Source organism: Pinus tabuliformis, chromosome 7 (assembly GCF_031772625.1).
Source record: "Pinus tabuliformis cultivar Carrire ecotype Pingquan chromosome 7, CPIR1, whole genome shotgun sequence".
Lineage (NCBI taxonomy): Eukaryota > Viridiplantae > Streptophyta > Pinopsida > Pinales > Pinaceae > Pinus > Pinus tabuliformis.
Window position 1 is genome coordinate 1506302553 of NC_142293.1, and position 15165 is coordinate 1506317717.

The following is a 15165-nucleotide window of genomic DNA, read 5'->3' on the forward strand; positions in this document are numbered from 1 at the left end:
TAAGGGTTCCCTAGGCCGGATCATGAAGAGCAATGAAAGAGGTCAATCGGGATGGGAGAGAAATTAAGGGTTCTCAAATCCGGATATCAGAGGAAAACATATAAATGACTAACTGTGCAAAACAAAGTGTACTTAAACAAATTCTGAGTTAAATTTCCATTTAATTCATTCAAATTTAGATAACACTTAAGTTTATGAAACACATAAGAAAGTGACAAAATAAGACAAAGAAGAGACTTCACTGCAATAGCTCATCTCATGAATCTTGTAGTGCAATCTTTTTATTACTTGCTCTAGTCTGTTGACTTGAAAATTGGTACAATCACCCTTAGGTTTAAGATCAAAATAACTCTACAAATGTATAGCAATCCACACTCAATACTTCGAATTATGAAGTATTTATACAAAAAGAACTTACAAAATATCTCAAACTGCATTGAGAACTAATCTAGGAAAAGGAAATATCTTCATGAAAGAAGATAGAGATAGCTATTGAACTTCTGTTTATTGTCCCCGTTATTTAGGTTCTACTATCTTTTAGTCTCTAATCTTTTGCCCTATAAGTTGCTTGGCTGTTTGGTCTTCACATTGGATGTCATATTTACTTATGACCTTTCATCTGATACACTTTTGTCTATTTGTTTTTCAATTGTATTTCTTTATCTGTCTCCTCTGTTTAGTCTTTTACCATGCATGCTCTGTGACCTGCTTTTACTTTTAGATTTTACTATAAATCTTACTCACTCTTTCATGCTTCTGTGTTTTTAGTAAAAATGATTTTTACTAAGTAGAATACAAAATGTTTCTTGGAGAGTAGGTTGTAAGAATGTTTTGTTGTGCTAGTGAAAATGATTTTATCTTTGTTTTAACCATTATTGTGTAAATTGTTTCCTTCCGCTCTGTGATAATTGTCTTTTCCTTATGGATAAATGCTTTTGAAGACATTTTCCTTGCGAATCTTGGAGTAAACAGGTATCAAAACTGTTTATCCAAGTTCTTGTTCTGCTAATCATCTGCAAAATAAAACAAATCATTAATAAAATCCAGGTCTAAGAGGAGGTGACCAAAGGTTGTATTTGAATTGGGAAGAACTGTGGACGGAGTCCGGAGTGTGTTTGGGAGGTAATCCATGGTGAAAATCAGTTGCAGAGGCTCAGGGTGGCGCAAATGGCTAAGGCAGCTTTCTAGTGAAAAAACAAGCAAAAAGAGTGAAAACGAGGGTCTTCGGCATTTTAACAGGAAACGGCTAGAATTGGCGCGGAATTTCATAATATGCACAGTGAGTGGTTTCGACTTTAGCAGGGAGGCGATATTAAGGTTCATCGCACCACTTTTGGCCATCGGGCAGTATTTCCTTGAGAGCATGCAAGTTCACCTGGTGCTGCCACGTAGCCAAAAGGGGCCCGAGCAAAACCACGAATCTCGCGTGCTCTCGGGCTTTTAACTGTCGGACATCGGGAGCGCGCGATATGGATGTGGGTCGTTGGATTTTGAAGCGGGTGATCGGAGGGCTGTCGCGCGCGATATGGATGTGTGTCGTTGGATTTAGAAGCGGGTGAATGGAGGGTTGTCGTGCGGTCGAGATGCACAGAGAGAAAAAGAGCGGAGATTAGCGGGGCCTAGGGGTTAATTACAATTGGTTTGTAATTAATTAATGATATAAAGCGGGGATTAAAAATTATGTGTGGGTTTAGTAAAATGGGACCCGGGTTCAAAATGTGGCAAGGTTTGTTAACCGCACCAAGGGTGGTGGGTTAAATGGTTTATATCGGGAAAATGTGCATTTTGCAGAGTTTTGTTAAATAAAGCGAGGGGGAAACAGAAGTTAGGAAAAAGGGGTTAATGGGTTAAAAGGGTTTTGTCAAGAAATATATGAATGGTGGAGTTAATTAAGTAAATGCGGAGGGGGAATTTAGACTTAGGACAAGGGGGGTTTTAGGGGTTTTTTAGATAAAATAAGGAAATTAATAAGGAGAAAATGATTTTTTCAATGGAGAATGGTTTTCACACTAGGGAAAAGGGGTTTTGGGTAGGAAAATGAGTTTTGGAGGGTAATTTGCTAGGGAAATGTGTGAAACCAAGGGGTAAGGGTCAAAATGAAGGGAAAAGGGTATTTTCTTAAGAAATGATGGGATAATGGGGAAATTAGTAAGTATGTAGTGGGGGGTGAAATGAAATGGGGGAAGTTAATTAAATGAGTTTGTGAACATCCTTTCACTTTCATAACTACTCCTGCACACTGAAACATAGAATTAAGGATGATAAATGTGCTTATGCTTCAATCAACTTTGTACTTCTGCAACCTTTCTTCTACTTACCCTTTACTTACCCTAACATTTTTTCTTCACTTTATTGGGTGCATTTAAGCTAGCAGATCCTTTCTTTCATTTTTCTTTTGAAAAGTAAACTATCTAATTCTAACATTATATCTTCCAATGGCTTAGATTAAGCTTATGAGCACATTTTATTTTTTTACCTAACTATTGATCTGCCAAGATTAAACAGTTTGGCTAGATCCTTATTCTCTATCTATAAACATGAAACTTAAAGCATGAAGTAGTCAAGATTAAACAGTTTGACTATCATGGGTTGTGGCATTTATGACAAGCTGCACACAAGCATTATTTTGTACAGTAAAGTAAAAAGTAGTGGCACTTACACTTGCACACTTTCATGATCTGTTTTTGTTTGGGGTTCATATTTTTTTAGTTTTTTGATACTTTCTTATTCTTTTTGTCCTTTGATATTTCTTTTAGGACATACCATCTTTACATTTTTTAATTTTTAATATGGAAAACATTTTGCAAAAAGAAAAGTATGTACAATATTACAAGACTAATTATAGCCAATTCAAAATTATGAATCCTATTATTATAGAACCCTAACAGTGTCTCCACACGGGGATGGAATTTCTTGGTGAAATGTCAAGAACTTTAAGATCAGTAGCCTTTGAATTGTGACTGCGGTTACCCTGTAAATTGTTCTTTTGTGATTTCTGCCTTATTCATTATGATGGTGAAACCTTCAAAGCTCAGGGCCTTCTCTCCGGGCTTCAACTTCAAAAAATCACCATCCAATCCAATCTAAACTCTACAATGTTATGTACAATGATCAAAGTAAAATGAACTATTGTTAATCAGTGGAAAGGTAATGCTTCAGCATTCTACCATTGACAGGTCCTCTTGGTAGATCTGATCCATCTATCTCTCTCAAGAAAAAAACATTGTTACCTCTGTAACCATAAATGACATAAGGGCCTTGCCATAAGAAGTCAAATTTGCCATGTTTGCCCTTGTCTTCTCTTCTTGAATCCCACTTAAGAACTTTATCACCTATGTAAAAATCATTAGCTTTGGTCTTTTTATCAAATACCTTTTTGATTTTGTCCTGGATTACCTGTGATTTTACATATACTTCTTCTCTGGTCTGCTGCAAGTGTATGGTCTGATTTATCCTTCTCTGGATATCATTTGGTTCTACCTGCAACTCTTGGATGATCTTCATCACTAGCACTCCCAAAGAAGATGGAAAAACATCATCCATCCCATATACTAACTGATAGGGAGATGTGCCAATGGACTTCTTGGTAGTTAGTCTGTCTGCCCATAAGGCATTGACCAACTTTTTGTTCCATGTCTTTTTGTTGTCTTCCAGTAATTTCTTAATGATATTGACCAGGCTTTTGTTAGAGGATTCTGCAAGTCCATTACCTTGAGGGTAATAGGTAGCACAGTGGCCAAGGGTGATGTGGTATTTGTTACAAAAATCTACCATTTTCTTGGATTTAAAGGCAGTTGCATTATCAGTAATGAGCTTTTGGGGGCATCCAAATCTTGACAGGATATTATTTTCTAGGAATGAGATAATGACAGTGTCTGTGGCTTTTCTAGAAGGGATGGCTTCTATCCATTTGGTAAAATAATCAGTGGCTGTCAAAATCCACTTATGTTGGGCTGAGGAGGCTAGGTGTATTTCTCCAATGAAGTTTAACCCCCATTGTTGAAATGGAATTTCAGTGGAGATGGGTTTGAGAGGTAAAGGTAAAAGCTTTCTTTTTCCCTCAAATATCTGGCACTTATGACAGGAGGTCACATGTTTCTTAACATCTGCAAACAGGGTGGGCCAATAGAAACCAACCCTTAGAATTTTGTCAGTAGTAGTCTTCTAATACAAGTGTCCTCCACAATCTCCTGCATGAAATTTTTGCATAATTTTATCAGCTTCATCTTTTAGTAAATAGTTCAAAAGAATACCACTAATGTCTTTTCAAAACAAAAAATTATCTATAATACAATACTTTAATGACTTCATTTTCAAAAATCTAGCTTTAGTTCTTGTTAAACCAAGAGGAGCTTGTAAGTTTAGTAATACAAATATGATATCTGCATACCAGGGTGAATTTGTAAAAGGTTCACTGATCTATGGAGTCACCATCTCTTCTTGATCATCAAGGGCACCAATGAAGTTTATATCTAGGGCCTGACAGTTCGATTCAACCATGAGTTTCGCTAAACCTTGGCCTTTGATAAGTTTAGTAGGCTTTATTTCTATGTCATATTCCAATATAGTGGCAATCCATTTGCTTATGCTCCCTTCAGGCCCATTTTGTGTCAAAATGTCCTTAACTACTGAATTTGGAACATAAGCAATGATGTGAGAATACAAAATATAGACTTTGAAATCTTTGATAGCCTTTACTCAAGCTAATGCTTGTTTTTCCATAATGTTGTATTTGGGTGTGGCATATCTTAAGGATTTGCTGAAAAATGTAATTGGTTGTTCATATCCTTGGTCATTCTTTTGCAACAACACTGCTGTAGTGGTGTGTTCTAAAGCAAAAGAAAAAAATTGTAAAATCTTTCTGAAAATCAGGACTTATAAGGACTGGAGTTTTGGTTAGGGTTTCCTTGATGGCATCAAAGGATTGTTTTGCCTCCACTGTCTATTTAAGTTCTGAGTCCTTTCTTTTTTTTTAGACAAAGGTCGGGTGCTATGCATTAATCTGAAAAAAGGAGGAGGCTAGAGCCTTACATAAGATGCTTCAGGAGCATTTTGTGGCCAAGGAATTACAAAAAGGAATTTTTCCTTGGTCCTTACTTTAGCTGGACTGTTCCTATTGCTACTTATACTACTATAGATTTTAACATACTGCTGTCCCCAAAATTTACATTTACAAAACATGGCTAGTCAATCTCGATGTGGCTAATCTTTCTTGCAGTTGATCCCTCTGGATCCTGTTCATCTTCGATTGGCTTGGCGCTGAAGGAGGATGCAGCGTCTTTCTTGTCCATCATTTGCTTGAGAATTTCAATCCGCTCTTCAGCGTGGCAGCATCTGTTGTGTAGAGTACTGAATTGTTCATGAAGGGAGTGGACCCTGTGCAGAAAGAGGTTCATCTCTGCTCTATACTTATCGTGAAGGATTTTGACTTGCTCTTCCAGCCGATTCTCCAAGCTACGGACTTGGTCCTCCATCCGATTCTCCATGCTGCGGACTAGGTCCTCCAAGGCTCTCTGTTGAGCTCGGACTTCATTAAACTCCATGTTCAGGTCCCGGCAGTGGAAACAATCCTCGGGGCGTTCCATTGACTCCTTTGTTTGAATAGTGGCGCTATTCCTTTGCTTTTGTCCTTGATGCTGTCGGCTCGCTTTGCTGTTAAAGGGGGTAGTTCTACTCAGGCTCTCGGGAGTATTGCGAGCACTTAAGAGAATGCTATTAGAATGCCTGAAGCTGTCGCTTATACCGCTTGGGGATCGATTAAGCTTGGCAGCGCTCCCACTTTTTGATAGAGTGAGAACGAATCCTCTAACACACTCTACAGCATTCCTTCTTTCTGGCTTACAGAGATAGGCTGCAAAATAGGCTTCTCTCCCAAGTTTACCGCAGAGAATTTCGACTGTGGGTTGTAGCTTTTGCGCTAAAGGGGTATTTAGAGAGTTTCTGCGAATACGAAGGCGGGAGAGGGATCTGCTCTTCCCGATGCTCCACTGACTGTTTCTGATCATATCTTGACTGAATTCGATTTTTTTGTGGCAAGGACGATTTTCTGGTCTATGGATCGTGATTCCCCTGCCTTGAAGTGAGCTTCTGAGCCGACTGCTGATACAATTTCTTTCAATCTGGTCTGTTCTGACCTCTGATCTAGTGATTTGGTTGCTGTGGTAGATTCTATTGGGTAGGGTGCCCCGAGTGCTGATTAGATGTGCGTCCTTCATGGCAGCGATTGGATAGTTAAGTGATCATTGCAGCTGAGTTGGCCTTTGGGTCTATCACAGGCCTTGTTGGCATGGTGGTCAGCCTTTTTGTTGAGTCCCCTTAGGATGTGAAAGTAATGGGCTTCCTCCAGCGTGCTGTGCAGGACTTGGTTTCTGCTGTTGATTTGTTACAGCAGTATATTTGGCGAAGTCCGCTTTTTCTCCATGAGCCGGATAATAATAGCAGAGTCACCAAAAACGTTCACTTTCTTGATGCCCAGTTTGATCACATGATTGAGTCCTTGAAATAAGGCCAGACCTTCAGCCCGATTGTTGGAAAGATTACCCAATCCCCATTCAAAATGCAAGATAGGCTCACCATTTGCGTTGCATATGAGGCCTCCTGCGCCTGCAAGACCAGGATTAGACTTTGAGGCACCATCGAAGAAGAGGCAGTATTTGTTGCAGTTGTTCAACCAAAGAGCAAATTCTTCTTCCTTAGGCCTCAGCTTCCAAGCTGTAGTTGACTCCTTTAGGCTCAAATTATCCTTTTCTTGATCTTGGGCGCTGATGATGCTACCATAATTAATCAAATTTCTTTCTTCTGCACTGTAGCTGCTGAGATTGACTTTACTGTGGGTACGAATTGTCACAGCCTCTACAGCTAAGCTGATGGTTTTATGACACATAAATCTGGAGTTGTGTCCTTTGTCTTGGAATACTTTCTTGTTTCTAGCTAACCATATGCTCCACAGAAGAGTTAATGGCAAAGTATTCCATATCCTCTGTGATAGTTTACTATTCTTGCTCTTCCATGGGCAAAGTTTCTTCCAATTTTGGACTGTCTCTGCTATGGATGACTTAGGATTCCATTCTACTCCCCCTAAAGATGCGATATCTTTCCAACAATTTGCAGCTACTTGGCATTCCATAAACAAATGCTGTATTGTTTCTTCCGCTAGAAGACAATTTGGGCACCTGGAAGGGCCTAGGATACCCCTTTTTTTGAGGTTCTCAGCTGTTAAAATCTTACCTTTCAGGAGGAGCCAACAGAAGAATTTTACTTTAGGGGGGGCTTCCGCTTTCCAAACCCATTTCCAATGACTCCATGTGTCCTGTGGGAAGGCACTAGCACATAAATGGTGGTACCCTGCTTTGGTTGTGTACACGGTTCCTGTGGGGTCCCAACGAAAACTATCTTTGCCTCCTTTATGAGTCGGAGCCTTACTGTGCAGGTGGTCTTTTAGAGCGTTGAAGCTTGTTTCCAGATCCCTTGGGTAGTCCGGCAAGGTCCAGCCAATCCAAGCTTGGGAGGAGCTTCCCCACTTAGTGATTTGGGCTAAGCTCCATATTCCTCTGTTGTTTAACCAATTTATGGCTGGAATTGCTTCTGCATTGGATCCTATAGGGCTCTGGCCTAGGATTCTGTCTTTAGAAATGCTGATGCTACTTCCCTCTCCTGGAACTTTGGAGATGTGCTGAGCCATGAGCGGGATAATTTTCTTACATAATTTCCAGATGTTGGAGCTGTCTCTGTTGGGTATATTAGTTTCCAGAAGCTTGTGCCTAGAGCTGCTGAGATACTTGGCTTCTAAGATTGATTTCCACCAAGCTGTATTCCCAGTGAATAGTCTCCAAACAATTTTAGCCCCGAGAGCTAAATTCAAAAGATTTGGGGACCTTATTCCAAGGCCTCCTTTTTCTTGGGGCTGGATGACATTTTTCCAACCAACCAAGTTGAACTTTCTCTTCTCCGAATTCCCTCCTTGCCAAAGGAAAAAACGAAGGGCCTTTTCTAATTTATGATGGAAATTCATTGGAGCTTGTAGCAATGAAAAGCGATAGATAGGGAGAGAAATCAAACCTGATTTGAGAAGAACAAGACGTCCTGCTGGGTTCAGCCACATGGCTCCCCATAGTTGGATTTTCCTTTTGATTTTGTCGAGGATTTCGTTCCAAGTTTCAGTCTTCAGGGGACCCTTACTCACCGGCATCCCTAGATAGGTGAAATGACTCCAATCGAGCTTGTAAGAGACCTCTAAAATATTAGCAATACTTTGAATGGTGTGAGCTGTTGCATTCCATCCATAGATGCAGCTTTTGACTTGGTTGATTCTTCCTCCAGAGCAGTCCATGAATTGGTCCATGATCTTTTTGAAGCGCCTTGCAATGGTGTTCGAAGCTCCACCCATCAGGAGGGTATCGTCAGCAAATTGAGAATGATTAATATTCTTTGTGCCCTGCTCAAATTGGATACCTGTAATTAGGCCTATTCTTCGGTTGTAGTCCAAGGCTTTGCTGAGGGATTCAGCCATGAGGATGAAAAGGTAGGGAGAAAGGGGGCAGCCTTGCCTGAGGCCTCGGGAGGATTGAAAGGCTGCACAAGGTCTTCCATTCACCAGAGGTGAAATCCAAGGATTAGAGATACAAGCTTGGACCATATTGATGAAGGAGGTATTGAATCCCATTTTGTTCAAAACAGCAAGAAGGAAGGAGTGTCTGACTCTATCGAAGGCGTTGGCAAGATCAAGTTTAAGGATGAATCCTTTTTCCTTTCGACTAAGACTAGAGTGGATGGCTTCTTGTACCAAAAGAATGGAGTCAGAAATGTGCCTGTTGGCTAAAAAACCTCCCTGGTTTTCCGAAATTAAGGAAGAAAGAAGAGGCTTGAGTCTTGAGGATAATATTTTTGTGATTATTTTATAAGCAGAGTTGCAAAGGGATATGGGCCGGAATCTAGAGAAGGTGGTCGGCCTATTCTCTTTTGGGATGAGAGCTAAATACGTTGAGTTGGTATAGCCCCCTAGTTTGCCTTTCCTAAGGGCCCAACGAATCATCTTGAGAAGGTCCTTTTTAATCATTGGCCAATATTCTCTGAAGAAGCTGATTGGGAACCCGTCAGGACCTGGGGCTTTGTCCGGATGGAGACTCCAGACAGCCTTTTTGACTTCATCCTCCTCGACTTCTTGGGTGAGGCTGTTATTCATTTCTTGAGTAACTTCTCTGGTCATATGTTGGAGGAAGTTTGAGTGATCCTCCTCATTTTTGTCCTCTGTTAGGAGAGATTTGAAATGGGAGGTTGCAGCAGCTTTTATGGAGTCTTGGGTTTCATGATTGATCCCTTCACTATCTCTGATTGCGTTAACTGTGTTTCTTGCCTTCCTGATTGTGGCTTGTTTATGGAAATAAGAGGTGTTTTTGTCACCATCACGCAGCCAGGTCTGCCTAGATTTTAGCCTCCATTTGATCTCCTCATCTCTAGCTGTTTGGCACAGCTCTGCATACAATCTGATCTCTTCTTGTCTTGCTTGCTGAGTGAGTCCTTCCGCTTCAATACTTTGCTGTATTTTTTCGAGGTTTTGTTTGATATCCTTTTTTAAAACCTCGGGTTCCTTGTAGTTGATCTTTGCCCAAGTCTTGAGAGCCTGCCTAGTTTGCTTCAATTTTGTTTCCCAAATGAAAGTTGGGGAGCCCTCCACGTGCTGAGACCAAGCTTGCTTAACTATATCGCGGGCTGCTGGAATTTGGTTCCAAAGGGTGGAGTATTTGAAAGGGAGGGGGCCGAGGTGACTTTGGCTTTGCAAGGTAAGAGTAATGGGGTAGTGGTCCGAGGCGGAAGTATTGAGGATGTCTGACTGCCCGTTGGAGAATGAGGACAGAAAGGCGATGTTAACAAGGAAGCGGTCAAGTCTTTCCATAATGTTACCTGCTCCCAACCGCCTATTGCTCCAAGTATATTTGCGATTCTTGGGCTTTAAATCGACCAAGTCCTTTTCTTGCATGATGTGTTCCAGCCGGTTTCGGAAATGATCAACGCCGAAGTTCCCTCCTCTTTTTTCATTTGAGTGCATGACCAGATTTAGGTCCCCTGCTAGGATGAGGTTGTTACCATTGTCTTCTTCTAAATCTTCCTCTAAGGTAGTCCAACAAACTTCTTTTTCCCTGTAGTGGTTAGGAGAGTAGATGTTGTAGATTTTTACTTCAGTGCCATTGTCCTTGCTTTCCAATTTAACACTTATCCAATGCTGTTGTGTTTTGACGAGGCTACAGCTCCATTTTCTTGTATTCCACATTGTTAAAATACCTCCCGAAGCTCCTCTTGCTTCACTGGTGCAGCCACCATACTGTTTTTGTTGGCCAATGAATCTGCTGATTTCGGACTGCTCTAATTTTGTCTCTTGGATGAGTAAGATATCAGGCTTTTCACTTTGAATTAACTCCTTGAGGGCAGCTTTTTTGGAGGGGTGCCCTAATCCCCTGCTGTTCCAAGACAGTACTTTCATCATGATTTACCAGTGGTGTGCAGAGGTGCTCGCCTCTCTTTGCCTTTGATATTGTTTTCCTTGTCCGAGATTCCTAGAATGTAGGTTTCAATCGGTGTCTGTGATCCCATTGCTATATCCTTCTGCGCACTTTCTTCTCTTTGATGTTTTGCCGACTTCCTTCCTGGCCCATGTTTTTTTGGAATCTCACTAGATGCTCCTAGATCCTTTGATAAGCTTCTTGTGATTCTTGTTGAAGTAGTGTCCGGGGAGGGCGGAGAGGGATGAGGGGATGAGGGGATATGCTGATCTGATAAAGGGTCCTGAGGAGGTTCTTCTTCAGAAAGGGATGCGAAAGGGTTTGAAGAAGGAGGGATGGAGGGATCAGAAGAACGAGGAGGAGAGGAGGGGAAAGGAGGAGGGGCTTGCTGTGAGGATGAGGGTGGGCGCTGATTAGATGAGGGATGATGGGATGGTCCCGGTTGTTCAGATTCAGATTGTTTGAAGGATGAGGCAGATTTTTTTCTTTTCACTGTTTCCCATTGGTCCTCCTGCTCTGATGATTCAACATTTATAAGTTTTGGGCATTTGTTAGCAAAGTGTCCGTATTCATGACATACCTTGCATTTGAAGGGTATCTGTTCGTAGTCCAGCTGTTGGATATGGCACCAGTCGTCCACCTTCAATTTGATTGCTTCCGGTAGGCCGCGTCCCAGATCTACTTCGACACAAATTCGCGCACATGCTTGCATGTTGTCCTTGGGCTCACTGCGGTCTATATATTTTCCTACCGCGTTTCCTATTGCCTTGACCGAGTCATCTCCCCAGCAATGAAGAGGGAGGTGAGGAAGCCTGACCCAGACAGGAACAGCGCTTGGAATATCTAGTTCTGGGTCAAAGTCCGGGGTCCATTTGTTGAGATAGAGGCCCCGGGAGTCCATGAAGTCAGGCCCATTTCTAAATATCAAGTCCTTGTCCTCTTTGGTTTCAAAGTGGAAGGTGAAATAACCTCTTCCACAGAACCTTATTGAAATTTTCCCCTGAGTCTTGTCTGCCCAGTTTCTCTCCACCCACCGCTGAACAGTTTTGGGTGAGGGCCATAAACCTGTAAACTGGCCGATTAATCCTTTCTCTGCAAGAGATATTGCTGCCATGCGAGGGATGGTCGGGGGCAGAAGAACTTCTTGAAGCACATCGAGTTTTTTAACGAACTTGGTAGCCGTCGGCCTTGGCCTTTGCTGAGGCAGAGATTTGATCAGGTTCGAGAAGGCTTGCTGTAAAGCTGGATCCCCCCCTGGTGGATCCGGGGGATCCATGGGGATCTAGAGCCGGCGGGATCGCTGGTGCGAGGGTTCTGATCGATGGAGGCTCAGGCGCTCAGGCGCGCGCGCGTTTTCTTTTTTAAGTTCTGAGTCCTTTCTTAACATGTTATTTAGTTCTCTAATTAATTCTGCTAAATTTGAAATGAATCTCCTAAGAAAATTAATTTTGCCTAAAAATGACTGCAATTCTATGATGTTTCTAGGATGGGTGATGGTTAAAATGGCCTCTATTCTAGCAGGATCTATTCTAATTCCATCTTTAGATATGATATGTCCCAACAACTTTCCTTCTTCTAGACCAAAGAGTGTCTTTTTGGGATTTAAAGAAATCCCAAATTTTCTGCATTTGATGAAAACTCTTCTCAAGTGATCTAGGTGTTCATTGTCAGATTTAGAAAAGACTGTGATGTCATCTTGGTATACCACTAAGAAATCATGGATCTCCTTGGCAAAAGCTATATCCATAGCTCTTTGAAATGTTGCTCCTGTGTTCATTAATCCAAAAGGCATCTTCAAATACATGAAGGTACCCCAAGGAGTAGTAAATGCAATTTTGGCTTGGTCCTCTGGTTGAACTAAGATCTGGTTATATCCAGAAAATCCATCAAGCAGTGAAATTATGGATGAGCCTACTACCCTCTGAAGGATATGGTCCATTTTTGGTAGAGGATAGTTGTCTTTTAATGAGACCTTGTTTAAATTTCTGAAATCAACACAAAGTCTGATTTCTCCAGTTTTCTTCCTAGTAGTGACTAAGTTTGAAACCCAATCTGAGTATCTAATGGGAGCTATAATTTGGGCATCATACATTCTTTTAACTTCTTTCTCAATAGATGGCATAAGAATTGGATTAATTCTCCTAAGTTTCTGTTTAAAAGGCTTATCATCCTCTTTGAGAGGTATTTTGTGTTGAATTATGCTAGTGTCATAAGACTTCAAGTCTTCATAACTCTAGGCAAAAACATCTTGGAACTCTTTAAACAGATTTATGTATTTTACCTTTTCCTCTAGAGGTAAGGTTTTTGATATTTTAATGAGTTTTCGTTTTTCCTCAGTTCCTATGTTACATTCTTCTATATCTGCTCTCAAAGGTTCCATTTTCGGTTTCCTAGCTACATCGTTGGAATCAAACAAATCTTCCAAGGGGACTAATCCCTTAGGCAAAAAAATATTTTTAAGATTAAGAATTTCAGGATCATCATTCATTATTTCCTCTATTTCTACATTTTCTAAGTTATCTACTTCTAATTTAGTGAATTTAGTGGGTTTACCTATTTCTAAAATATTTACATCTATGTCACTATCTATGTCATCTTCTACATTATTTTCTATTGTACAGTCTGTATCTATTTTACAATTCTGAAACTCGCCCTATGCATTCATGAAATCATAAATCTGAGAATCCTGGGAGAAAATCTGCCAATACTTCAAATTGTCTGGTATAACAGGCCTATGTCTCACTTCTGCAGTGTACTGATGATTGGGCTGAAAGGGCAATTTGTAGGTACTAGCAAAAGTGGCAAGACTGTGGGCTTGCATATTTTGTTTTCTAGGAATGGCAGCAAAGTTTGTTTCCAGGAGGTCTTTAATCAAATCTAGGACAATCTCCCTATATTGACTAAGTCTAGGATTGTTTACAGAGTATTCACCATTAATTTGTTTAATAATCAATTCTGAGTCTCCAAGTATAGAAACTCTCTTGGCTCCAAGTTTTCTAACCATTTGTAATCCTAAGATCAAAGCTTCATACTCTGCCATGTTGTTTGTACACTTGAAGTTTAATCTGAATGCATGTCCCTCAGAATGATTATTCTCCATATTGTGGATCCACACTCCTACACCAGCCCCTAGTCTATTCACAGATCCATCAAAGTCTAAGTGCCAAAGTGATTCATGAAAAATGTTTTCACTGTCAGCTATTTTGTATTTCAGTTCTTCAGCTGTGATTTCCTTTTTATCATGGTATGAATTGTATAAGATGAAAGAGTCCATATCAGAATGCACAAAGTATATGGGAAAGTTTTGTGGTTTTTCAGCACTACTCACTATGTATTTCATCAAGGTCTCTCTATATAATTTCCTTTGTTGGTCAAAACAGATATGGTGGCATATGACATATCTAATTGCAAGGATCCCTACAATTTTACTCCCCATGAAGATAGCAACATTCCATATTTGGGTGGGATGTCTGCAACTACTATGTCCATCAGAATACCCTTTGCTGGGCACTGGACTAGAGTTACACATAAATCTTTGATCAAACCAAGGCATTTAACTTGGCTAGAGTCAAAGGAAAACAAGTCCTTATATGGTCTGGTAATGTCTAAGTTCAATCTCTCCATGATTGCTTTTGGCATCAAGTTATGGGATGCCCTTGAGTCTAACATAGCATTATGTAATATTTTGTCAGGAACGTTCAGGCTAATGTAGAAGGGAGGGACTCCCCCTTGTTGATGAGTACCATTCGCCTCAGGGCCAAACAATAATTCAAGTTGATCATCATTCAAATTGATAGCATCTTCTCCCTCTCCTATATTTAAAGTTTCAATTATCTGTGATCTATAGGATTCATTCTTTACTAACTTGGTCAAGGGAACTGATATCTTCAATTTTGCTATTTCAGTTTTGATGTTGAAAGGGAGCTGAGCTTTGTTTGTTTGGACGACATCTTCCTTAACAAATGCAATATGTGTGTTTTTATCTTGTTTCTCAGTGCTAGGCAATTCAATCTGTGTTTCAGCTGTTTTGCTTTGATTTCTCTTGTTAGGATTTTTTTGAGTGATTGTTTCAATTTGAGTTTCAGTGGAGGATATATCTACAATTTTTGGGGTAGAAGTCTCCGGTGTTCCCCTAGGGAGGATTTGTAACACTTTGGTAACTGGAGCTTCTGTTATCCTTTTAGTTTGGCTGGATTGATCTTTTAGTGGGAGCTTCATTGTTCTTTTTACTTCTTAAGCTATACTATTTGTGAACTTCATATATAGCTAACTTATAACCCTGTTTAAAGTCAAAGGACTCACCAAATTCTAATTGCAATTGTTGCAGCATGTACAACTCCTATTCTTCTTGAGTAAGAAAAATAGTATCTTCATTGTTTATTCCTAACAAGTTTATCTGGGTGTCATCCTCTTCTTCATGGCTCTGTGAACCCTCAACATAGTTTTCCTGGAAGGGAGGCCTAATTTTCTAATCTGGTATAGCATTCTTTCCAGCATTAGGATTCTTCCTAAAGTTGGGGTTTCTTATTATGGGTGGTTGTTGATTCTCCCATTGAGTTTTCCTTCCCATGTTTTCTAATCTATCCATTATTCTCTCTACACTCTTTGCTAAATGATCTATTTTTCCATCAAAAGTAGAAATTTCCTCTTTAATTACAACTCTCTTCTC